General features: G+C 47.5%; 1 protein-coding gene and 1 non-coding gene across 2 annotated transcripts in view; one reads left to right on the forward strand and one right to left on the reverse strand.

Moving 5' to 3' along the window:
• Window positions 1–4,414: 4,414 nt before the first annotated feature.
• Window positions 4,415–25,022, forward strand: part of RASGEF1C (RasGEF domain family member 1C) — a 78,968-nt gene continuing 58,360 nt past the window's right edge. The window contains exon 1 of the mRNA XM_045998811.1: window positions 4,415–4,502. The gene's annotated coding sequence lies outside the window, so the exon portion shown is untranslated. The remainder of the gene's footprint in view (window positions 4,503–25,022) is intronic.
• Window positions 9,428–9,531, reverse strand: LOC123939525. The gene has a single exon (XR_006817899.1). It is a non-coding gene; the product is annotated as a U6 spliceosomal RNA (small nuclear RNA).

Consider the following 25,022-nt stretch of genomic DNA (forward strand, 5'->3'; position numbering starts at 1 on the left):
CCCCTGGAAGGATGGGGGACATAAATAAGCTCTCTGCCCAGCAAGAGAAGCTGAGATACTCCCCGCACAGCTCCCCAAAGTCTGAGCCTCTGTGGGCCACGGTGGTACCCACCCTAATAATGCAGCCTTTGTGGGCTGTCCCCCATTCCCCCTTTCAGTCTCTCCATCCTCCCTGGCTCCCTGGGATTCCCACCCACACAGAGCACCTGTGCTAGCAACTCAGGCTCTCCTTCCGGGGGACTCTGCCTGTGATCCTGTGACGCCTGCCTCTGTCCTCAGCCCAGCCCTGCTCGGAACCGTGGGCTGGGGGACCCAGATGGGGATCAAATCTGTACTCGCCACCTCGCGCGTGCATACCACACATGACACACACATGCCACGCTCACACCCACACACGCACAAACACAGAGCACACCCCAGAAGTGCTCACCTATGTGCACACATACTCTCTGTCTCTGATCCTCACCCAGCGGGCACCAGGGGGTGGTCGGCGTCCTAGTCTACGAACAGGAATCAAATGTGACTGTCTCCGTCCAATCAGGCTACTCTAGCTCCTGAACCTCAGAAACTTACCTTTCCCAGTCCTGCAGGCTGGAGGTCTAAGATCAGGGCACCGGCACCACTGAGTTCCAGTGGGGGCCCACGGTCACAGAAGGACATCCTCACCCCATGTCCTCACATAGCAGAAGGGACAAGGGAGCTCTCTGGGGTCTCTTTTATAAGGGGGCACTGATCCCCGTTCATGAGGGTTCACCTGCTTGACCTAGTCAGTCATCCCCCTATGGCCCATATCCTAATACCATCACCTTGGGGCTGAGGATTTCAATCTGTGAATGGGGGGGGACGGGGACATTCAGTCCATAACAGTGACCCCCCCACACTAGTGGCTGGCTCTCTGATGACTGTCTCCTGGAGCTTTGCCCTTATGGTTACACGTGGAGAGTTTCCACCAGACTCAGGAACAGATGAGCTATGATTCCCACTAATAAAATGCACTGGCCAGAGCCCAAAGCTCTGTCCTCGCCATTCTCTGATGTTACTGGTGACACTGCGTGGTGTCACCACCACTTGGTGTCAGGTTCCTTCCTGAGTCCCCTGCTCTGGCTCTGGACAGACGTGCCACCAGGTCTCATAGGCTCTAAGGTGCTGAATGTCGGCAGCGACTGAAACCCCAGGGTTTCCTTCCTTCTCCCCTGACGACCCAGCAGCCCGAAGTCCAGCCACCTCCAAGCATCCTCCAATAATCCTCCTGGCCCACAGTCTCGGCAGGTCCCCTGTGCACTCTGGCTAGGCTCTTCTCACACGTCTCATCCTTTCGTCACCCAGTGGCTTCTCCCCTATCAATAACCCTTGAGGCTGCCCCAGGGCCCTTCCCTGCCTACCGCCTCCTCCCTCGCATCCACCCACAGGGAAGCAGGGACAGGGACCCCAGTCCTGCCATCCCAGTGCTGGGCTGCTGCAGCAAACTCAGGTGGCCTCGGACTTGCTTGTGTGGGCCAGATACGGTCTGGGCCACAGGCAAGGGGGACTGGGCCAGGGGTGCTGGAAAAGGCTCGTGAGTGCCAAGAGCACCACCCTGAGGACAGAGTCCCAGCTTTTCACACCCCAGGAGGCCCCAACCCGGCCTTGCGGCCTTCCACCTGGGCTTCCGCTCTATCCACCATCCTCTCCTCCTCGCCAGGCGCCTGGCCTCCTTCCTTCCTCACAAAGGCGTGAAGAACATGCTGTCCACAGGGCCTTTGCTTCTGCTATCCCCTCTGCCCAGGATGCTCTTTCCACTGACCTTTGGGGCTGCTGTCTCCTCACTCAGGTCTCAACCCAAACCGCACCTGCGCCAGGGAAGGGGAGTGCTTCCCCCACACCTCCAGTCCAAAGTGGCCCCAGCCACACTCCAACCACCTCACCTATATATTAGGTCATTTATGGCACCTAAGCGCTCCCCGAAAAGGTTGCTTTGATCATTCTTTTGTTTGTATGGTTAGTTTCCAGTGTCTCCTCTCTGAACCATGGGCTCTGAGGGGGCGGGAACCCCATAACCTGCTGGCAGGTCCGTCAGAACCCAGTGTGGTTCCCAGTTCACACGGGCCTTCGGGGAGTACTCACTAGAAATCTCGGGGTGGGCATAGGCAGGAGACAGGGGAAGCTGAGCTGACTGCTCCCAGGAGGCTTACCCTCCATCCTGGGCCCCACATTTCTGGGGAGGAGGCTGTGGGTGTGCGGTGGGAAGGGAGGTGTGGTGGGGCAGGCTGAGGGGTCTTGCTGGACGGTGTGCTCTGGGCTGGGTCAGGGAGGGGGCTACAGAAACTGGTCCCGACACTCAGCCAGACTTCCCCCAGGACCCAGACCCAGCACCAGCAGCCTTCCCGGGGGAAGGGATGGCCCAGAGCAGAGCCCCATGCTGGCCTCAGAACTTGGTTCAAGGGGCTGCTGGGCCGTGCTGACTTCCCGTGCAGCAGGCGAGGACACAGCAAACCTCAGGGGACAGGGCCATCTCCTCCCGTCACAGGGCACAGCCCCACCAACTCACCCACTTAGAACCTGGACCGTGTCCCCAGGCAAGTTTGTCCTCGGGTTTCCACTGCTCCCCCAAGCACTGCCCCAGTCCCAGCTCCCAAGCCCTCACTCAGCACAACAATCGGGCCTCAGTGGCCCCCAGGCTTTTGTTGGAAGAGAGGCAGCAGGGTGGGGAGAGACTGCCCTGCTTCTCTGAGCTACATTCAGGAGGGGGGGGGGGGTGTCCCCACATGGCTGCTCTGGCCCCTTATGTTCCAGGTGAGTGGTCCAGCTCTTATAGGGTCCCTCCTGCAGCTGTCTCTCCCTAGAACCCAGCATGCCCCTGGGTGATGCACTGGACCTAACATGAGGGCCAGGAGTGTGGGGTGGGACTTGAAGAAAGTACACCAGCCTGAGGATTGGCCCCAGCACCTGCCCTCATTCCCTGCCTGCGTGTTTCCCCTTGGTTCTTCACCCCAGCCTGACCCTTGACGTTGGTTTTGGGCATCACCCTCACTGGGGTCGGCCTCTAGTCCTGTCCGAAGGCCCTGTTGTCTCCCTGCCCAGTCCAACCAACCCACACTGGCCCTAATATGTGTGTGTGCCCCAGGCAGACACCTGCTCCCCCCAGGCCTCAGTTTCCCCCACTATGCAAGCCACAGGCTGGACTCTGTTGTTTTCACCTCTCCAGTATTCTGGAAACAGCTCTCAGGGTATGCTTGGAGCAGAGCCCTACTCCATCCATCCTCAGGGATGACAAAGAGGTAACTTTATCCGAGCTCAGGGGAGGCGACCCCCAGGCCTGTAATCCTCACTGTCCAGGTCTGTGGAAATGACCTGAGCCAGGCTCCTCTGAGCCTGGGTGGCAGCCCTGGGGTCTGGCCAGAGCTATCAGGCAGGTGCGCCTTTTCTGAGGGTGTCAACCCAAGGCTGCTGGGGACCATTCTGCCACAGCGGGTCTGGGAGATGGGGGAGGTGGGTTCCCATTTATATTGTTTCAGCACCTGGATCTAGCTATTCCTGAAGGCAGAATGCCTTGGCTTTTTAATTTTTATTTATTTATTTAAATGCTTCATGAGTCAATGAGTGATTTTGGCATATGCTGTTTGGGTTGGGTTTCCTGCCACTGGTTTCCTCACTGGTCAGGTTCTGACTGAAGCAGAGGACTGATGCCCTGACCTCCATGCTGGGATAAACCCGGAAATTTTAAAAGTCCAGTAGAGCCAGTTGAGAAAGGGCACCGGATCCTGTTCCGGCTCCCTCCGCCATTCTAAAAAAGAAAGAGCACAGCGTTGTCCTTGTAGCACCTAGCGCCTTCGGGGGTGACCAACCCTCCCTGTGGGCTAGTTTCTGGGGCTGCCATCCCTCCCACCCCACGGAGGGCAGTCAGGGTGGGGGGAGGTATACGCAGCCTTCCCCGCCCCCTTGATGCCCCCTGTTTGCCCAGGGACAGAGACAAACCCCAGCTGAGTGGCCATCGCAGGAGGAGAGGCCAGAGGCGCGACCGGGTCCCACACTGAGGAAAGGGGAGAACCGGGGTCTCAGGGTGCTAGGGGTTTGCCAGGTGAAAGAGCAGTTCGAGGTCAGAGTCCAGCAGGAGCCCCGCTCCGGGCAGCAGCTCATGGTGGCCCCGGCCACAGGGGTGGGAGATGAGTCGATGCGGAGGGCCCTGCTCGGCCTTGACCCTGAGGTCTGGAGCGGAGGAGAGGCGCGTGGACAGGGCCCCCGCAGAGCAGGAGGCCCAGAGAGGAGCTGGCAAGGCGCAGCGCCGCCAGGGCGCCCGCAGCCCCACCCCGCGGCCCGCGCGCCCCGCGCTCCTCCGAGCGGCCGCCAGGGGGCCCCGCGCCGCGCTGCTCCGGGGCCGGCCGCCAGCGCACGGCGGGTGCGCCCGGGACAGCGCGGACAGCGGGCGGCGGGCAGCGCCCCGGGTTCAAGGCGCCGCGGCTGGCGGCGGGCGCGGCGGGCGCTGCCCATGGGCCGGGCCCGGGGTCCGGGTGCGCCGGGAGCCGGTGAGTGGGGGCGCGGCCGAGCGGAACGTGGGCGCTGCGGGCAAGGGCGCGGGGCTGCGGGCGCCGGGGAGGGGCTGCGGGCGGCGGCGGGGCGCGGGTGCCGGGGCTGGAGGTGCGGGACGGTGAACCGGGGTTTGGGGGGTACGGAGGGCGTGCGAACCGCTGCGCGGGGACGCGCGGGCCTGACCCGGGGCACAGGTGCGCGCGCGGGGGACAGTGCGCGTGGCCGGCCGGCTGGCGGGCCTGGAAGACGCGGTGCGCGGGAGAGTGCGGCCGGCGCGGCAGCCGTGGGGGGCAGCTGGAAGGGGCTGCGGGTCCGTGCGCCGGGGAGGTGGCGGGAGGCCACCCGCGGAGGGCACACCTCCCCTGGCTGCCGGGTCCAGAGACAGGCTCTGCTGCGCGCTCCCCGCCACTCCACTCGTGGGGAGCAGCCAGCTTCTGCAGCCACTCAAGCGGCAGGAAAAGCCATCCTGGACCCAGGGCCTCCGCCCCGCGCCGGACCTTAGTTTCCGGGTCTATGAAATGGGCACAGCTGGCTTGCCGGGTGCTTGTGAAGAGGGGCGGGGAAGAGGATGTTGTCTCTGAAGCTGGGATGGGATTGAGGAAACAATCAGTGCCCTCTTCAGAGAGTCTGCAGGGAACAGTGGCGTCAGCTTGGGGAACCGAGTGTGTGCCTCAGGCGATGGCTGCAGACAGGGTCAAGGGACCCCTAGTCCTCTCCTGTCTGTGGGGCCGGCCTGGAGGGGAGGTGATGAGGTGGTGAGGGGTGCTCCTAACCTTGCCCCACGCTGTGCGCCGAGGTCGGGGCTGAGAGCAGTATGAAAAGGGCAGACATGGCAGCTTGGGGAGGTGGAGGGGCTCACCCCATTCCCTTCCCTCCTGCCTCCTAGGTTCGCGCAGGCAGGTGTTCTGCCGAGCCTCAGTACCCACAGAAGTGCCCTGGAAAGATTTACCTGTGGGCAGGAGCTGTATCTCCTTTCAGTGGAAGTAACTGAGGCTTAGGGAGGCGACAGGACTTATTCAAGGTCACAGGACTAGGAGGTAACAAAGCTGGGTTTCCAGCCACGGTAGGACTGGCTCTGCAATCCATTGTGCCAGGTGCCCAGATGAGGCTGGAGGTTGTCCACTCACCCACCCAGAACATTCACTGAACCCCAGCCCCAGGAAGTGCTTAGGGAAGCTGAACAGTAATCAAAGGAAAACCGAGGTCCTGGCAGAGGATGCCCGCTAGGAAGAAAATAAAACAGGGTTTTGGGGGGCAGAGAGAGACTGGGGTGGGGGTCTAGCCTTAGCCTGGTCAGGGAGGGTCAGGGAGAGTCCCCCGCCCAGTGACCACTGTCTGAGATTCACTTCCAAGGGCAGAGCCCACCGGAAAGGTTTGAGGGAACAGCAGATGCGAGGCCCCTGAGGCAGATGCAGGTATAGGTGGGAGGAGCTGGAACAGAGCCAGTTAGGGGTGCCGTGAAGTCTGGATTTTCCTCTGGGTGTAGTGTGCTCAGAGTTTGCATACGGGAAGGATTCCGCGGGGATGAGTAGAGAGGACTCAGGGCGCATGGAGGAGGCTGCTGGTGTCCATCCGGGATCTTCAAGGAAGAGGCAGTCCACCCGATGTGGAGTCATCCCCATCCCTGTGGAGCTGCAGCCACCCGCTAACTCCCTCCTCACAGGGCCAGGAGGCGTGAAGAGGGTGAGATGTTCTAGGAGTGGTGGGGTGATCTGCTCTGGGGGACAAGAGAGCCTGGTTTGGGTTCTAGCACTCACTGCCCCACTCCCGAGTGGGTCCCTCCCTGCTGCTCTCGGCCGGCCTCCCTGTGTGCAGCGGGAGAGGGGCGCCTGCCCAGAGTCTGCCCAGATGAGGTGGGACGCTGCTGGGTGTTTGGACTGAGTGTTCAGGCTGCTCTCGGCGCCCTTTTGACACGTCCCCCTAAGTCTTTGAGCAATGTTCCAGCTCTCACTTGTATTTTGACCCAAATCTAGAGTCAGCCTCTTCTCCAAGAAGCCTCTATGCCTTTTGGTGGGGAGTGGGTTTTAGAAACAAGTTTGATGTGCTCACCTTGATGTCATTGTCTTTAGACCTTCTCAATGCACCAAGGCAAGAAATCTTTTTTTTTTAACTAAAAAAACTAAAAATACTAAAAAAATTAGTATTTTTGTCTTCCTCCCACACTAAGAACCTGGTTCTCCCCAGAAGTCAGTATACGTAATCATTTGTATCGTCTTAGAATACATCCCACAGAGTTTTGTTTGTTTGTTTGTTTAAGATTTTATTTATTTGACAGAAAGAGACAGTCAGAGAGGAACAGAAGCTGGGGCAGTGGGAGAGGGAGAAGCAGGACTGAGCCAGATGCAGGGCTGGGTCCCAGGATCCTGGGATCATGACCTGAGCGGAAGGCAGCTTAACGACTAAGCCACCCAGGCGCCCCTATAATTTTATTTTTTGAGTGTGTAAAACGTTTACATACTCTTTGCTTTTTGTGATTAAAATACCTCCTTCCCTGTCCATAGAGCCTCTCCTCATTCTTTTGTACAGTTACCTACTACTCCACAGAGCGGCTGCGTGGCACTTAACTCAGCTTGGGCTCTACAGATGGACACTGGCCTTTTTCCAGGCTTTTGTTATTCCAAACAATAGGGGGAAGGATAGCCTTGCACATGCGTTGTTGGCATTGGTGGGGTGTATCTTCAGTTCCTAGAAGTAGGAGTTACTATGTATATCTTTGTTAGCTACTCCCAAATTCCCCTTTTCCCCCAGCTACCTATGGTACTGTGTGTTTCCCCTGCAACCTGGTGGCTCTCAGAGTCCTGGGAAATAGGATTTCAGTGCATTTTAATTTACATTTCCATTACAAGTGCCACTAGACATCTGTGTATATGTATTTGAGTCATTTGACTGATTTTTCTGTCCTGTCCATCTGTTTTGCATGCTCCCTATTGGATTTTTCTCTCTCTCCCCGCCCCCGTCTTGGATTTAAAAGTTTGTTTAAATACATATTAGGGAGATTCATGTTTTATCTTTATTATCATTGCAAATGTTTCTCCCAGGTTTTAAAAATTTTGTTTATGATGGGTTTTGCCATTAAAAACTTTCTATTTTTAATATTTTTTTTAAAGATTTTTATTTATTTAACAGAAATCACAAGTAGGCAGAGAGGCAGGCAGGGGGGCAGGGAAGCAGGGTCCCTGCAGAGCAGAGAGCCCGATGCGGGGCTTGATCCCAGGACCCCAGGATCATGACCTGAGCTGAAGGCAGAGGCTTTAACCCACTGAGCCACCCAGGCGCCCCTATTTTTAATATGTTTGATTTAATCTTTCTTTTATTGCATTTAGACTTTGAATCCTAGTTAGGCTGTTCTTACACCCAGTTGTATAGAATCTACCTGTGTTTTCCAGTGCTAGTTTGGTTTTGTACTTGGTTATGGGTCCAGTTAAATTTTTTTCCAAATGTCTCGCTTTCTATCCCAACACTATGTATTGAAGAGGTCCTCTTTTCCCCAGTGATCTGAAACATACCAGTATCATATAATAAACCCCAAAATGCACGGGACCTGTGTGTGGGCTTTCAGGTCTGTCTCACGAGCTCTGGTTCCCCGCGGGGGAAATTGCAAAGGTGCCATTGCATGTCCGTGCACAGCGAGGGAGGTTTTATCCACAATTATTGCAATAGGAGGGAGAGATTGAACTCAACCCCATTACTGTGTTGGAGTATCTGGCAAGGCTAGTGGTCCTCCCTCTCTGCTTTTATGTGCAGGTATTTTAGCTATTCCTGCGTGCGTACACTCATTTTTACTGGGACCATATCACATTTACAGATGCTCTTCTGGGTAATCGACACTGTTATCAAGCTGAGCCGTCTTATCCGAAACCAAGGGATGTGTGTTCAAGATGACTCAGGCTTTAATTTGTTCAAGACCACCTCCGGGAGCATTTTGAAGTTTCCCTCCCATTTTTGTTGTTGTTAAGTTTATTCATGAGTGCTTGGCTTTGTTTGTCCCTTTTTTTTTTTTTTTTTTTAGATTTTATTTCTTTTAGAGAGAGTGAAAGCAGTCACAGAGGGAATAGGGATCACAGAGGCAGAGGGAGAGGTAAATGTAGGGCTTGATCCCAGGACCCTGGGATCATGATCTGAGCGGAAGGCAGCCGCTTAAGCGACTGAGTCACCCAGATGCCCCTGTTTGTTGCTATTATAAATTTTTTTCTTCCGTCATATCTTGAATGGGTCATTGTTTGTATGTTGTTTTGTGTCTCTCTTCCCCTTTGTTGTTAGTTTCATCAATTCTTTTGGAGAGTTTAGGTATACTGCCATCTGAAAATTGAAGTAGTTTTGCTTCTTCTTTATTGATTTTTGTGCATCTACTTGTTTTCTCTAATTAAATTGGCTAAATACCTCCAACTCCATATTGAATATTAACTATAAAGGAGCCTCCTTTCCTCTTCGAGAGCTTAGTAAAAAGGCTTCCGGTTGGGGCGCCTGGGTGGCTCAGTCGATTAAGCCGCTGCCTTCAGCTCAGGTCATGATCTTGGGGTCCTGGGATCGAGCCCCGCATCGGGCTCTCTGCTCCGCAGGGAGCCTGCTTCCTCCTCTCTCTCTGCCTGCCTCTCTGCCTACTTGTGATCTCTCTCTCTGTCAAAGAAATAAATAAAAAATCTTAAAAAAAAAAAAAAGGCTTCCGGTCTTCCCCCATTAGGAGAGATGCTGACTTGAGGATAGGGGGTGAGGAGATAGATGTATACGTATGTGGGAGTATACCTTAATTCCTGTTTTATTGGGTCGCTTCTTAAAATCAGGAATGAATATTGATTTTCATTGAAGACATATACAGAGAAAATTATATAATATTTCTCCTAACACTATGAACAAGATGAATCATATATATTTTAAAAATATGGAATGCTTCAAAAATAAAATGAAATAAAATAAAATAAAATAAAATAAGGAATCCTTCACAGATTTGCATGTCCTTCTTATGCAGGAGCCATGGTCATCTCTTTATCATTCCAACTTCAGTGCATGTGAGTCCAAAGTGAGTACAAGAAGATGAGTCATATGAATGGATTTCCTAATTTCAGGTACAGGATGAGAGGATAAGGCAAACAATAAGACACAAAATTTGTTAATTATGAACATTAAGCCATCCTTGCCTTCCTGAAATGAAAGTCACTTAGGGATGATATATGAGGTTTTAATATGGTGACATGAGCCATCTGTTGGCTGTGTAATAAGTTACCATAAACTCAGTAGCTAAAATGGCACACATCCATTATCTCATCATTTCTGTGGATCTGAAGTCCCAGCGTGGCTTTGCTGGCTTCTTGCTGGTGTTGGCTAGGACTGGGTCCTCATCTAGAGGCTCAACGAGGAATGGATCTGCTTTTCTATTCAGGTAGTTGCCAGCAGCATTCACTTCTTTCCAGTGGCCTGACTGAGAGCTTAAGTGTTTTGCTGGTGGTTGGCTGGAATCTGTCCTTGGTTTCTGGAAGCCACCCTCATTTACTAGGGACCACCCACTAGACCCACGCGCGGGCTTCCTCAACACGGCCTCTTCCACTGTCAGGCCAGCAAAGAGAGTCTCTAGAGTAAATCTAGCAAGACAGAGTCTTACATAACAGAATCACAGAATTGACATCCCCTTGTCTTTGCCATATTCTGTTGGTTAGGGGAAAGGTTCCATCCACACTCGAAGGCATGAATGCCAGGAGATAGGGAGAGTGGACCCTTGAGAGTCTGTCCAGCACAGTGGTGTTGGATTTGACTTACTAATGTTTATTTTCACTATGGTCTTCCTAGTCATTCCTCAGTCTGATATAGCATCACTTCTGATGGCTTCTTCCAGAAGGACTCGTCAGCACAATATTCCTTGGTTTCTCTCCTGTTGAAATGGCTGCCTGTACCCTTGGTAGCTGAAGGATAGTTTGGCTGGTTATAAAATCCCAGCCCACATTTGCTTTCCTTGAATTTGTTACAATGTTGCTCTGGGTTGTGTTGTTTATATGTTATTGTCAAGAACTCTGATATAAATACTCTTCTTCCTTTTATAAGTGACTTCATCATTTCTCCTGGAGCCCCAAAGGATTTTTTTTTTAATCTTAATCATTTCATGAAGAAATATCTTGGAGATGCCCATTCAGAACCAATTCTGTGGTGCCTTCAGAGGAGCAGTCAAATATGCAAATTAAGTCTTCTTTTTTTTTTTAAGGTTTATTTATTTATTTATTTGACAGAGAGAGAGAGAGAGATCACAAGTAGAGAGGCAAGCAGAGAGAGAGGGGGATGCAGGCTCCCCGCTGAGTGGAGAACCCAATGTGGGGCTCAATCCCAGGACCCTGAGATCATGACCTGAGCCAAAGGCAGTGGCTTAACCCACTGAGCCACCCAGGTGCCCCAAGTCTTCTTTTTTATGTCCAGAAAGTTCTCTAACAAAATGATTATAATGTTAATTATGTTGTTTTTCTTCCAATGTTATGTGTGTACACTAGATCTTTTTTACCCATCTTCTATACCTATCACTTTCTATATAATCCTCTTAACTTCTTTTTTAAAATTTTATTTTATTTCGGTGTTCTAGAATTCATTGTTTATGCACCACACCCAGTGCTCCATGTAATATGTGTCCTCCTTAATACCCACCACCAGGCTCACCCAACCCCCCCATCCTCCTCCCCTCCAAAGCCCTCAGTTTGTTTCTCAGAGTCCACAGTCTCTCGTGGTTCATCTCCCCCTCCGATTTCCCCCAACTCCCTTCTCCTCTCCATCTTCCAGTGTCTTCCGTGTTATTCCTTATGCTCCTTACTCCTATCTTTATTTCATTCTGGTTTTGTGGTTGTTTTCATTCCTCTCCTCAATGAGGTTTATTAAAGTTTATTAAAATTTATTAAAATCCCAGCCAAATCTAGTCTCCCTAAGAGAACATCTGGTTTAGTCTTCATTTCTGAGATGATGTTGTGTTTCGTGTTTACCTTTTGCTCTCTGTGTGTGTTCATCTCTGTTTTGAGTTCTCAAATTTATACTTAAGGTATTTTGTCACATCTCAGGATGCTTTCTTAGGGCTGCTCAAGTCTTAAGATGCTGATGCTTGATACTGTGTTACATTGTTCCCCTGTAAAGTGGTTTGTGGGGAGAATGATTGTCAGCTCCTTATATTTCTTTTGTATGGATACTGTCTGTTACCTTTTGTTAACTTAGAAATGTCTTTATGTTTGCAGGGACTGCTAGTAATAGAAAAATGTAGGCTGGCATTGGGGAGTCCAGGAACACCAGGTTTCTTAGTTCAGGAGTGCCCTCTTGTGTTGGTTTTAGGAACTGCACCACCCTTATTTGGAGTGGGACGGGAGGCAGGATGGTTAGCTGTCTGCGGAATTTACCATTCACTTTTGCTTCTGTAGGCCCTTGAATTCCCCCATGCTACTTCCTCCCTATCCATTTGCCACCAATCCTCTAAGGACCTCCACCTCTGAGCCACATCCTCTAGAAGCAGGGTGTTTCCGAGACAGCCAGCTCTGGTCCCGCACACTTTCTGTCCCTTTTGAGCTCTTGGCCTGAGTGTGGCGGGTTTTGTCTGCTCTCCTGGTCGATCTGCATTTAGGTGACTGCTGTTATCTACAGGGACCTGGAGATGTCCCCAAGCTTTTTACCCCGAAGGCTTCACACAGAATGGTGTACCCCCCACCTAGCTCCATTTCTCATTAACACCTGGTAGCACTGCTTTATCTCAGAGCTCCCAACACCTGCCAAACCGTGTGAGAGCAAGAATAGCAGCATCTCCTTCGAACAAGGGCCTTCTCCAGAACCTCAGTTCAGGGGTCACGCCCAAGAAGCGATCTTAACACAGGAACCTTCCTCATATACAGCCCGCAGTCAGCTGTCACCCGGAATAGCATCTGGGATCCAATTGGTGACCATGTGTCCCCATGTTTGTCGTGTTTATGAGAGTCTGTCCACCCACCACTGTCCCTCCATGTTGTTTGTCTTTCCTGACAGGTCTGAAGGCAGGTCTGAAGGCTTCACATCAGTTTTCTCCCATAATCTGGATTTGTTGGACTCTTTCCTCAAAACTCGATTCAGGCTCAGTGTTTTGGGTTGAAGTTGTTTTCAAATTACAGACAGGGATGCGTATCTAGGAAGAGAAGTCCGCCTTCCACCAGGTCCATCCTGTGCCCTCCTGGGGGCTGGGCAGCTGCCAGCCGTGATGTGGAGAGGGGCCGCGGGTAGGAAAGGCCAGGCCCAGGGGCTGCAGACTTTCCTGGGGTGCCCTGTTTCAGCTTCCCCTCCCACCCTCCAGTCATCCCTCCTGGTCCCCTTCCTGTCCCCGTCACTGAGCCCTCCCAGGGGGTGCCTGGCCTGTGCACCGGGCTCGCTCTCACGGGGCTGCTTCTTTCAGCAAACATGCCCACCATCTCCCTTCCATGCAGAGCCCTCCAAAGATTCCTCAAGGGACCAGAGTTAGCAGAAGACCGGGGGTCAAACCCTGTGCTTCCTCACTGAGGGATCCCTCTGGGTTCCAGACACTAAATGGGGGCCATAATGCCAGTGTCGGCTACAGAGTAGGCAACCACTGTGTGTGCATTTCCTTCCTTTCTTGGGGACCCAGCATACACCCCTCAAGAGGGGGTCTGGCCCTCCGTTGCCCGGCAGAGCTTCTTGGGCTCGGGCCTGCAAAAGGGAGCCTTCTCATGCAGGCCATGTCAGCTTCCGTGACTTCCTTAAGGCCTTACTACCCAGGCCACCACCACCCAGGACGCCCCACACCACCAAGCCACATAAACTCAGCCAGGAAGGGTCCTACGGACTCGTCTGTGAAAGGCCCCGGACTGGGGGCAGGGGCTGCCTCAGTTGTGTTAGTTTTGAAGAAAGCTTCCACAGCATTGCCTTTCTGTCCTGCCCCAGGGACCATCCTAATCCTTGCTTTACGTGCACCAGATCTCCCCAAGGGCAGGAGCGAGCCTCTCAAAATCAGCGAAATAGTGCTCCTGAGCGTAAAGATTTCCTTGATTTATCTGGTCAGCAAAGGGTCCATTTGTTTGTTTTTAAGTCCAAAGAGCATCCAAAAGCAACAGAATTTGGCCGGATAATAATATTAATAAAACAAACACCCCTCTCTGATCGTTGAACCACTTGCACACAGGGCCAGCGAGTATGGACGTGTGGCCTCAGGAACTTCTTCTAGAAACTTCCATCTCCTTTCCAGAGGAGAAAACAGAGGCTCATGGACACAAGGGGACCTCACAGTGTCACCCAGCCCAGGTGGGCTTTGAGCTCGGTGGATGCTGTTCATGGTCTGAGATGTTTACGGTTAGGGCTGTCTTTAGGCGGTGTGACCTGCCTGCTCCTTCTGTCTTTATGGGGCCTGACTCTCTGCTCAACCACCCTTCTGCCCATTCCGCTGACCCCCAGACGGACATGTGCTAAGCAACCAGGAGGGCCTGCCTGTCTGAGCACTTGGAAAGAATTAATAAAATTGATAAACTTGTAGAAAGAGTGACTAGGAGAAGACACCAGTTACCAAAACCCTACAGATGTTAAAGGGATAATAAGGGATTTTTGTGGAGAACTTCAAGACTCCTACCTTTGATAAAAGGGACATACGCCTTGAAAGACAGAACTTCCCAAAATGGACACAAGGAAAAATAGAAAATCTGAGCCCAGTGGTTTCTGTTAAGGGAATTTAATTTATCATTAAAAAGCTTTTGCAGGGGCACCTGGGTGGCTCGGTCGGTTAAGCCGCTGCCTTTGGCTCAGGTCATGATCTCAGGGTCCTGGGATCCAGCCCCACATTGGGCTCTCTGCTCAGCTGCTTCCCTCTCTCTCTCTCTGCCTGCCTCTCTGCCTACTTGTGATTTCTCTCTGTCAAATAAATAAATAAAATCTTTAAAAAAAAAAAAAAGCCTTCCCAGGAAGAAACCGTCAGGCCCAGGTGGCTTGCCTAGTGCATTCTATCAAATATTTAAGGAAGAAATACCAATATATGCTCATTCAATTAAAAAGTTAGTATGCACGTTAAAAAGCATGCTGGAAACGTGGATCATAGAAACCCTTCGAATCTAGGTGTGGGAGTACAAATTCGTGCATGCAGAGAATCGTGTGTCCATGTGCTCCCTGAGCCCCGCTCTTAGGAGCGACAACCAGAACCCACCAAGTTCCAGTGGCAGGAAAACAAAAGAAGAAATTGTGGACACTCATTGTAACCAACGATCGGAGAGCAGACGCCTAGAAACATCGGGTGAATGTCATCTTAGAAATCCCATGTCAAGTGGAAAAATCGAGTCCTAGAGTACCATAGACCATAGACAAAATGATACCATTTTTATAAAACTGAGAGGCAAGCAAGCTCTACAACAGATTGCTTCGGGACCTACTTCTGAGATAATTTTTTTTCTTTAAGATCTACTCTCTTAATCATGTCCAAATCTATAGTACAGTGACATCGACTAGTTACCATGCTGTACATGACACTCCCCAGGTTATAAAGGGAAATCTCTACCTTTTGGCTCCCTTCCCCCATTTTGCCCACCCCCACATCCCCTCTGGCTGTCATCTACCTACGCTCTGGATCTATGAGTTTGGTTTTCTCAAATTCCACATATAAGAGAGAGAAGTGTTCTCTCGCTGGCTTATTTCATTCACTTAGCATAATACTTTCTAGATCCAGCCATGTTGCAAATGGCAAGATTTTGTCGTGTTTATGGCCGAGTAATACTCCATTGTCTACATCTATAGACCATATATAGACCATTGTCTACATATGCACAACCACCAACACTTGGTGGTTCTTATCTTTCTTATTTTAGCCGTTCTGACAGGTGTGAGATGATATTTCATGGTGATTTTCATTTCCCTGATGATGAGTGATGTTGAGCATCTTTTCTTGTGTCTGTTGGACATCTGGATGTCTTTTTTGGAGAAATGTCTGCTCTTGTCTTCTGCCCACTTTTAATTAGATTGTTTTGGGGGTGTTGAGTTGTATCTGTTCTTTATATATTTTGGATACTAACCCTTTATGACATGTGTCATTTGCAAATATCCTCTAATTCAGTAGGTTGCCTTTTAGTTTTGTTGATTGTTTTCTTTGCTGTGCAGAAGTTTTTTTATTTTGATGGAGTCCCAATGGATTATTTTTGCTTTTGTTTCTATTGCCTCAGGAGACCTGTCTAGAAAGAAACTGCTTTGGCCAATGTCAAAGAGGTTTCTGCCTGTGGTCTCTTCTGGAATTTTTATGGTTTCAGATTTCACATTTAGGTCCTTAATCCATTTTGAGTTTATTTTTGTGTATGATATAAGAAAGTGGTCCAGTTTCCTTCTTTTGCATGTAGCTGTCAAGTTTTCCCAACACTATTTGTTGAAGAGAATGTCTTTTTCCTTCTGCATCTCTTTTCTCATTCATCAGAGAATAATTGACCATAGAATTATGGGTTTATCTCTGGGCTTTCTATTCTGTTCCATTGATCTATGAGTCTATTTTCATGCCCATACTATACTGTTTTGATTACTACTTGAAGTCTGGGATTGTGATCCCTCCCATTTGGTTTTTCTTTTTCAAGATTGCTTTGGAAAACAACCTGAGGGTTTTGAAGGGTCAGGGGTGGGAGGTTGGGGGAACAGGTGGTGGGTAATAGGGAGGGCACATTTTGCATGGAGCACTGGGTGTTGTGCAAAAACAATGAATACTGTTACGCTGAAAAAATAAATAAATTAAAAGTGTTGGAAAAAAAATAAATAAATCATAAGCTATTTAGACAAATGTAAAAAAAAAAAGATTGCTTTGGTATTTAGGGTCTCTTATGAGTCCATACAAATTTTAGGATTATTTGTTCTAACTCTGTGAAAAATACTGTTGGTATTTGGATAGAGATATTTAAATGTGTAGATCGCTTTGGGCAGTAGAGCTATTTTAACATTTCTTTTTCCAATCCATGAACATGGAATGTCTTTCCATTTCTTTGTGTTGTCTTCAATTTCTTTCATCCCTGTTTTATATTTTTCAGGTCTTTCACATCTTTGGTTAAGTTTTTTCCTAGGTGTCTTATTATTTTTGGTGCAATTGTAAATGAGATTATTTTCTTAACTTCTCTTGCTGCTGCTTCATTATTACTGTATAGAAATGCAATAGATTTCTGTACATTGATTTTATCCTGCAACCTTACTGAATTCATTTATCAATTCTGGTAGTTTTTGGTGGAGTCTTTAGGGTTTTCTCTTTACGATATCATGTCATGTGCAAATAGTGGAATTTTTCTTCTTCCTCTCTAATTTGGATGCCTTCCTTCTATTTCTTTTTCTTGTCTGATTGCTGTGGCTGGGCTGTCCAGTACTATGTTAAATAACAGTGGTGAGTGTGGACATCCTTGTTTGTTCCTGACCTTAGGGGGAAAACTTTCAGTTTTACACCATTGAGGATGATGTAAGCTGCATACCACATTTTCTTTATGCAATTAACCATCAGTGGACACTTAGGCTATTTCCATATCTTGGCTATTATAAACAATGATACAGTGAACATGGGGGTGCCAATATCTTTTCAACTTAGTGTTTTTGTTTCCTTTGGATCAATACCTAAAAGTGGAATTGCTGGATCATATGGTGAGTCTATTTTTAGTTTCTTGAGGAAACTCCATACTGTTTCTCACAGGGCTGCACCAATTTACATTCCCACCAACAGTGATGACAAGTGTTCCCTTTTCTCCCCATCCTTGCCAACACTTGTCATTTCTTGTCTTTTTGATACTAGTCATTTTGACAGGTGCGAGGTGCTATCTCATTGTGGTTTGGATTTGCATTTCCCTGATGATAGGTGACACTGACATCTTTTCATGTGCCTGTTGGCCATCTATATATTTTTTGGGGAAAAAACATCTATTCAGATCCTCAACCCATTTTTTTTTTAAAGTTGAAGTATAATTAATCATTAACAATTAATCATAATTAATCCATTTTAATTGGATTGTTTGGGGGTTTGATTTTTTTTTTTTTTTTTTTGCTATTGAGTTATATGAGTTAGATAAAATATTTTTAATGAGTTTTTTAAAGTTCCTGATAGAGGGAATGGTGGGACTGGGGTCAGTAGGGGGGATGGCACAGGTGGAAGAAATGGAGGGATTGGTAATGTTTCTTTCACTGACTGACTGGATGGAGGGCTCCAGGCATCTAATTTGTCATCATGCTTCATAACTTATGTTCTAAAGGTAACCTTTTCACGTAGCAAACATTACATAACAATAGCGCTTTCAGTGAATGCTAAAGTGTTGAAAAGCAGGTCTCGTATTTTCTTCCCACATTCCTTCATGTTGGTCTGCACTCTTCGGTCTTCACGAGGGGAAAGGGGCACACTTTCCCTTTGGAAGACCACTATGTTCATCAAACCACGGGTCACCAGGGCACCTCTTTGTAGCAAGCCCTGGTGTGGGGCCCAGGGTGTCCCTGAGCTCACACTTGGGTGAGGGAAAGCTGCAGCTGCAGTCAACTCAAGGGAGGCTCCCTGGAGGTGGCCATGCTCCCCCCAGCTGCTTGGGAAGGTCAATCAGGAGTTGGACAGAATGTGGGTGGCCAGGAAGGAGGGGAGGAAGGAGCAACGGTCCAGACCCCCTCCACCCACAATCAGAGACCCCAGCAGCTCAGTACCTTCTACTTCTTGCTCTGAGCAGCTTGAGGACAGGCACTGGACCACTTTCACAGCCACAGTGCCCAGAGGCTGGGAGTGCAGCGGGGGGGTGACCGGTATATGGGAGGGTTCTGGGCTTTCTTACCCTCTTAACTAGCAGACACAAACACGAGAGAAGCAGGCAGAGGGGCTGGGAGGGAGGGCCAGGGCTCTGGACTGGGTTGCACGTAGGCCCCAGACCCACTCTGGGCAGGTGCCTGGGGGAAGTGGCTAGCTCTGATCTTCAGCGAAGGCTAACCACACATCAAAGCCCCTGCTGGGGGGTGAGACCTGCTCGTGATGTATCCCCAGGAAAATGGTTGAACTCCCCAGTCCTTTGAGGCTTAACGGTGGTGGAGTCCCCCAGGGACGCAGTGCCCAGACCATACCAGGGGCCGTCACAGCTCAGTGGATCTGACCCCAGGGCTGCTCTGACAAGCACCTTCAGGATAAGACCTTGCACACCCGGCGTTTTGTGTGAATGCGTGCAAGGGGAATTATGGAAACAGTCGAAGACCCCGAGATGGTAGAGTGTGTGCCAGCTGCTCCCGGGCGTGAAGTGCAGCCCCAGTGCCCATGGATTGAAAACAGATGTTTCGGCATGAACGCAGCCAAATTGTATTAGCACTTCGGATGATGAAAAGGGCTTTAAGTGTCTGCATGTTGTGGTTCTGAAATGTTTGCCGGGGAGAAAGTCCTTATATTTTGCAAACAGCGAGCGTAAGGAGGGGGAGCAAATTAGGTTATGGCGCTGTAACTGATTTCAGAAGCATTGCCGTTGACAGATGCACAGTGCGTGTAATAAACTGATGGGCACGGTTACCACTTGCCTTAATGAGGAAGCCTGCGTCCCCTCCCACTGCCGTCTTCACCCCCTACCCCACGCAGTCGGGGAGGGCGGACCAAGGTCACCCAGCACCCGTGCCCCCATGGGTCTTCCAGGAAGAAAGTCACAGACTTTCTGTTTTCCCTTTTTTTTAACTTTTTCTTACAGAAATTTTCAAATGCTTAAATGTACGGAGAATAGGGCAGGGGCGCCTGGGTGGCTCAGTGTGACTCTTGATCTCGGGGTTGTGAGTTTGAGCCCCGTGGTGGGCTCCATACTGGATGTTGGGCGGGGAGCCAATGTAAAGAATAATAATAATAATAATAATAATGTATAAAGAATAGGGCAAACAAACCACCACTATGTCCCCAGCTCCCAGCTCCCCTGCTATAAGCTCACGGCTCATCTTCCTCATCTGGGCCCAAACCCTGTCACCTCCCTGCTGGGACTCTGATACGGACGGCTTGTATCTACAGAAGCATCATATCATTGACACACCTAATCTGAAATGGGTAATAGTTTCTTCATGTTGTTGAACAGCCAGTCCATTATCAGATGCCTCAATTCCTTCAAAGGTATATTTTCACATTTTGTTTGTTCAAATCAGGATCGAAGCAAGCTCCACACACTGAGCTTTCTTCTAGAATAGTCCTTTCCTCCCCTCTCCATTTTGTTGTTTGCTTGCTTGCTTTCCTTTGTTCTGTTTTGGGTTGTTCGTTTGTTTGTTTTGGCCTTTGATCCATTGATTTCCCAGAGAAATGGGGACATTGGTCCCTCAGAGTGGCCCTCGTTCTGGATTTGGCTGTTTGTCTCCTCGTGGCATGTGGAATTTGTGGATAGTCTAATCTAGAACAGCACGGCCCAGTAGAAATATTGTGGAGCCCTGTGAGTAATTTTTAATTTTCTTGTGGTCACATTTAACAAAAAAAAAGTAAAATTAAGATTAATAATCTGTTTTATATAGCCCAGTATCTCCAAAATGTTATCATTCCAACCAGTAATCAATATGAAACTTCCTCATGATCTACCCGTTTTCATGCTGTCTTCAAAATCAGGTGAGCATTCTGTGCTTACCACAAATCTCAGCTTCAGTGTTAAGTTTTCATCAGAAATAACTGACCTGCATTTAAAAATTTTTTAAAATTACAGTTGAAAAGTAGAGAAACATACTTAAATATTTTCTGAGAGCTATATCAAATATCAGAGGTTATAAACTTATTTTTTTAAACATCTGAATATTTGACAAACAATAAACACTCATGAGTCACGTATGTAAACGTTCATGAAACCATTGCCATAATCAAAATATGAAATGTATCTATCCAGCTACTTTGACTTAGAATAGTTATTTTATTTTTTTATTTTTAGATTTTCTTTATTTATTCATGAAAGACAGGGAGAGAAGGGCAGAGGCAGAGGCAGAAGGAGAAGCAGGCACCATGCTGAGCAGAGAGCCTGATCCAGGACTCAATCCCAGGACCCTGGGATCATGGCCTGAGCTGAAGGCAGATGCTTAACTGGCTAAGCCACCCAGGTGCCCAGCATAGTTATTTCAAAATATGCCCATGTTATTGTGTGTATTGAAAGCTTTGCCCCTTGATGAGCAAGATCCCTGTTGTATGGATATACCACAATTCGTTTCTGTGGTGGGCAGCATTCTAAGATAACCCCCAGGATTTCCACCCCAGGTATACACACACTGGATAGTCCCCACCCCTTGAGTGTAGGGGGGAATCTTTGAATATGATGAGACTTCAGGTGGTTAGTCAGTTGACCTTGAGTTACTGAAAAGGGAGATTCTTCTAGGTGGGTCTGACCAAATCAGGTGAACCCTATAAGGGGAACAGAGTCCTTCCTGAAATCAGACAGATTTGTAGCCTGAGAAAGGTTATTCTCTTGGCTTTGAAGAAGCAAACTGTCATGGTGATCAGAAAGTGACATCTTAGAGCTGAGGGTGTCAGTCCTACAAGTGCAAATTCCTTGAGGGTGGAAGAGGATCCCAATGGTCAGATAAGATGAGATCCCCTACTGACACCCTGATTTTGGCCTGGTGAGTCGCTGAACAGAGGACTCAACCAAAATGCTCCAGACTCTTGACCCACAGAAACTGAGAGATAGGAAGTTTATGTTTATTTAAGTTTGTGATATTTGTTACACAGCAATAAAAAACTAACTTGTGTACCCATTGTGCCTACGGGTGGACATTTGGGTTACTTATGCTTTGGGACTATTATAATACAAATAAATAATATAAATAAAGCTTCTATGAACATTTACATGCAAGTCTTTGTGTAGATATATGCTTTCATTTTTCATTCTTCTTGGGTAAATATCTGGGAGTGGTATGGCTAAGTAATATAGTAAGTTCATGTTTAACTTTACAGGAAATTGCCAAATTCTTTTTCAAAGTGGTTGAAGCATTATATATTCACAATAGTGATGTGTGGAAGTTCCACTTGTTCTACGTCCTGTAGCTTTGCAGTAAATTTTAAAATTGGGAATGTGAATCATCTAACTTTGTTATTCATTTTGAGATTCTTTTGCCTCTTCGGGACCCCTTGCAATTCCATACAAATTTTAGGATGGGTTTGGATTTCTGGGTTTTATTATTTTTTTTTAAGCCATTGGCATTTTGGTAAGATTGCATTGTACATGTAGATTGCTTTGAACAGTATTATCATTCTTAGGAGCTTAAGTTTTCTAATCCATGAACATGGAATGTCTTTTTTTAATTCAGATTTTCTTTCGTTTCTTTTCAACAATATTTTATAGTTTACAGGATATAAGTCTTCTACTTTCTTGGCTAAATTTATTCTCAGATATTTTCTTTTTTGGAATGCTATTGCAAAAGGTATTGTTTTCTTAATTTCATTTTCAGTGTTTTAATTGCCAGTGTATGGAAATACAACTGATTTTTGTGTCTTGATCTTGTACCCTGCCACTTTACTGAATTTGTTTATTAGCTCTTGTCGTTTTTTTAATGGGTTCTTTGGAATTTAGTCTATATGGGATCATATCATCAGTGAGTAGAGATAGTTTTACTAATTAATACCTTTATTTCTTCTTCTTGCCCAATTGCTTTGGCTAGAATTTCCAATAAAATGTTGAATAATAGTGATGAAAACAGGTATCCTTGTCCTTTTCTTGATGGGAAAGTTTTTAACTACAATTTCCATTTCTTTCATAGATATAGAGCTATTCCAGTTATCTTTTCTTATTTCCTGGGATTACATAGTTTGTATCTTTTAAGAAAATTTCCCATATCATCTAAATTGTCAACTGATTGGCATGAAGTTGTCCATGATATTTCCTTATTATTCTTTTGATATCTTTAGGACTTGAATTAATATCACTTTCCCATTTGTGATATTGGTAATTTGTGTATTCCCTCCTTTTTTCCTGATTAGTCTGCCTAGATATTTATTAAATTTGTTGACCTCCTCAGAAAACCAACTTTTTGTTTCATTGTTTTTTTCTATTGTTTTTCTGCTGTATACATTGATTTGTGCTCTAAAAGTTATCATTTTCTTTCTTCTGTTTACTTGGGTTTCACTTACTCTTCTTGTTCTAGTTTCGTAAGGTAGAGGTTGAGGTCATTGGTGTGAGTATATTATTTGAGATCTATTTTTTTCTAATATAGGAATTTACTACTGTAACTCTTCTAAGTATCATTTTAGCTGCATCCCACATATTTTGACAGGTTGTGTTTTCTTTTTCATTCAGATCAAAATATTTTTAATTCCTTTATTAATTTTTCTGTTGCCCCAATAAGTTATTTAGAAGCATATTTTTAAGTCTCAAATTGCTTGTTAATTCTATCTAATTTAACTCCACTATGGCCAAAGAACATACTTTCTATGACTTGAATCCTTTTAAATTTACTGAGATTTGTTTTATGGTCTGGAATATGGTCTGTCTTGTTAAATATGCATCTGTGGTCTGCTGTTGATGTGTGAAGGGTTCTGTAAGTTTAAATCAGGTTAGGTTATTTGGTAATGTTGCAACGTTAAATATTCTTCCTGATTTTCTGTCTACTTGTTCTGTCCATTATTGAGTAAGTGGTGTTAAAATCTCAACTGCAGTTGCCATTATGAATGACACTCTTTATCTGTTATAATATTCTTTGCTCTGAAATCTGTTTTGTCTGATAATAATGTAGACATACCAACTTTCCTTTTCTCATCATTTTACTTTTAACCTATTTGTGTCTTTATATTTAAAGACTTGTAGACAGCCTCTATGTGCTTCTTGCTGTCCTATCCAAACGGAAATTTTCTGGCTATTGATCAAGTTATGTAGACCATTTACATTAAGTGTGATCATTGACATTATTTTATTTAAATCTATTTAGCAAGTTTTATTTACCCATTTAAGAAATAGAGAGAGAGAATGAGTGGGGAGGAGCAGAGTGATAATCCCAAGCAGACTCCCAAGTGAGAGCAGAGCCTCAGGATGGATACAGGATGGATACTCAGATGGACATCTAGGCTCTTTCCATAGTTTGGCTATTGTGGACATTGCTGCTATAAACATTCAGGTGCACATGCCCCTTTAGATCACTACATTTGCATCTTTAGGGTAAATACCCAGTAGTAAAAACACCTTCTTTTAAAGAGCTCACCTGATTAGGTCAGGCTCACCAAGGATAAACTTGATTTGTTCAAAGTCAGCTGATTAAAGGCCTAGTTAAATCTGCAGAATTCCCTTCACCTCTGCTGTGTAACATAAATGACAGGAGTTCCATCAATCATGATCACACTCAAGAAGAGTGTATATACCAGGGGTGGGGATCTGGGGAGGGGTGTGCATCTTAGAATTCTTGTCCCCACAACATTTTAAACTTACTACAGTCTACCATCTAGTGATACTATACTACTTCACCCGTAAAATGAGGACCTCATGCCTGTATGCTTCCATTCTCCCTCTCAACCTCTGTGCTCCTGCTTGTTTCCTAGGGCTGTGTAACAACGCACCACAAACAAGAATGGCTTAAAACCGCAGAAACTTCTCTCACAGGCTATAAGTCCAAAGCCAAGGTGTCTGAGGGCCATGCTTCCTCTGAAGCCAAGACTTCCTTGCCCCATCCAGAAGTCTTTGACCTTCCCCAGTTTGAAGCTCCTGTCTGTCCCTTCAGTGTCTCCTGATGTTCTCTGGGTGTATCAGGGTCTTTAGATGGCCATCTTCTGATGCGAACCCCAGTCCTATTGCTTTAGGGGCCCTTCCTGCTCTAGGATGGCCTCATCTTAGCTAATGCCATCTGCAGAGACCTGCTTCCAAATACGTCGCATTCTGAGATACTGGGGGTTAGGACTTCAACATATTTTGGCTGAGGGTGGGCGGGGGGAGACACAATTCAACCCATAACAGGGCTATATTGTTGTTAAGTATTGTTGCCCACGTATTTACAAACCCCACACATTATTTTTGCGTTAAATAGTTATGTTTTAAAGATATTTAAATGAAAAGAAAATCTTTCTATTTACCCATGTGGTTCCCATGTTCTTTGTGTAGATCTGGTAGGGGCTGAGGCTGAGTGGGCTGCTGCCTACTGACCTCCAGTGATGGGAGGGACGGAAAGAGGCCCGAGCCCCTTCTGCAGCCCACCGTGGCCACGCAGGGCCAGACATGCTGCCCCCTGCCCGCCCCCTGCCCCCTGGCTCATCTCTCTTCTGCGTTTACTACAAGTGTCCGTGTGCGGGGGGCCTGTCTCAGGCCTCGGGTTTTTCAACAGCGATCGTTTCCCTACTTGGTGATCCCTCTTCCTTTTTGTGTCTTTTCAGATGAAATTAAGGGTTAGTGAAATTAAGAGGCCCAAGATTGAATTTCTGAGGAGCTGGAAGGTGCTGTTTGTCGACCTGGGTGCTGGTGGCACAGTGTGTTCGCTTTGGGAGAACTCACCTGCCTACCCACCTCAAATGTGTGCATATTTCAGGATGTATGTTTTATTTCAGTAAAAAGTCAAAAAAAAAAAAAAAAAGAAGGAAAGAAAGAAACAAACAAACTGGGACACCTGGGTGGCTCAGTCGGTTAAGCGTCCAACTCTTGATATCAGCTCAGGTCATGATC

This window comes from Meles meles, chromosome 3 (genome assembly GCF_922984935.1).
Source record: "Meles meles chromosome 3, mMelMel3.1 paternal haplotype, whole genome shotgun sequence".
NCBI lineage: Eukaryota > Metazoa > Chordata > Mammalia > Carnivora > Mustelidae > Meles > Meles meles.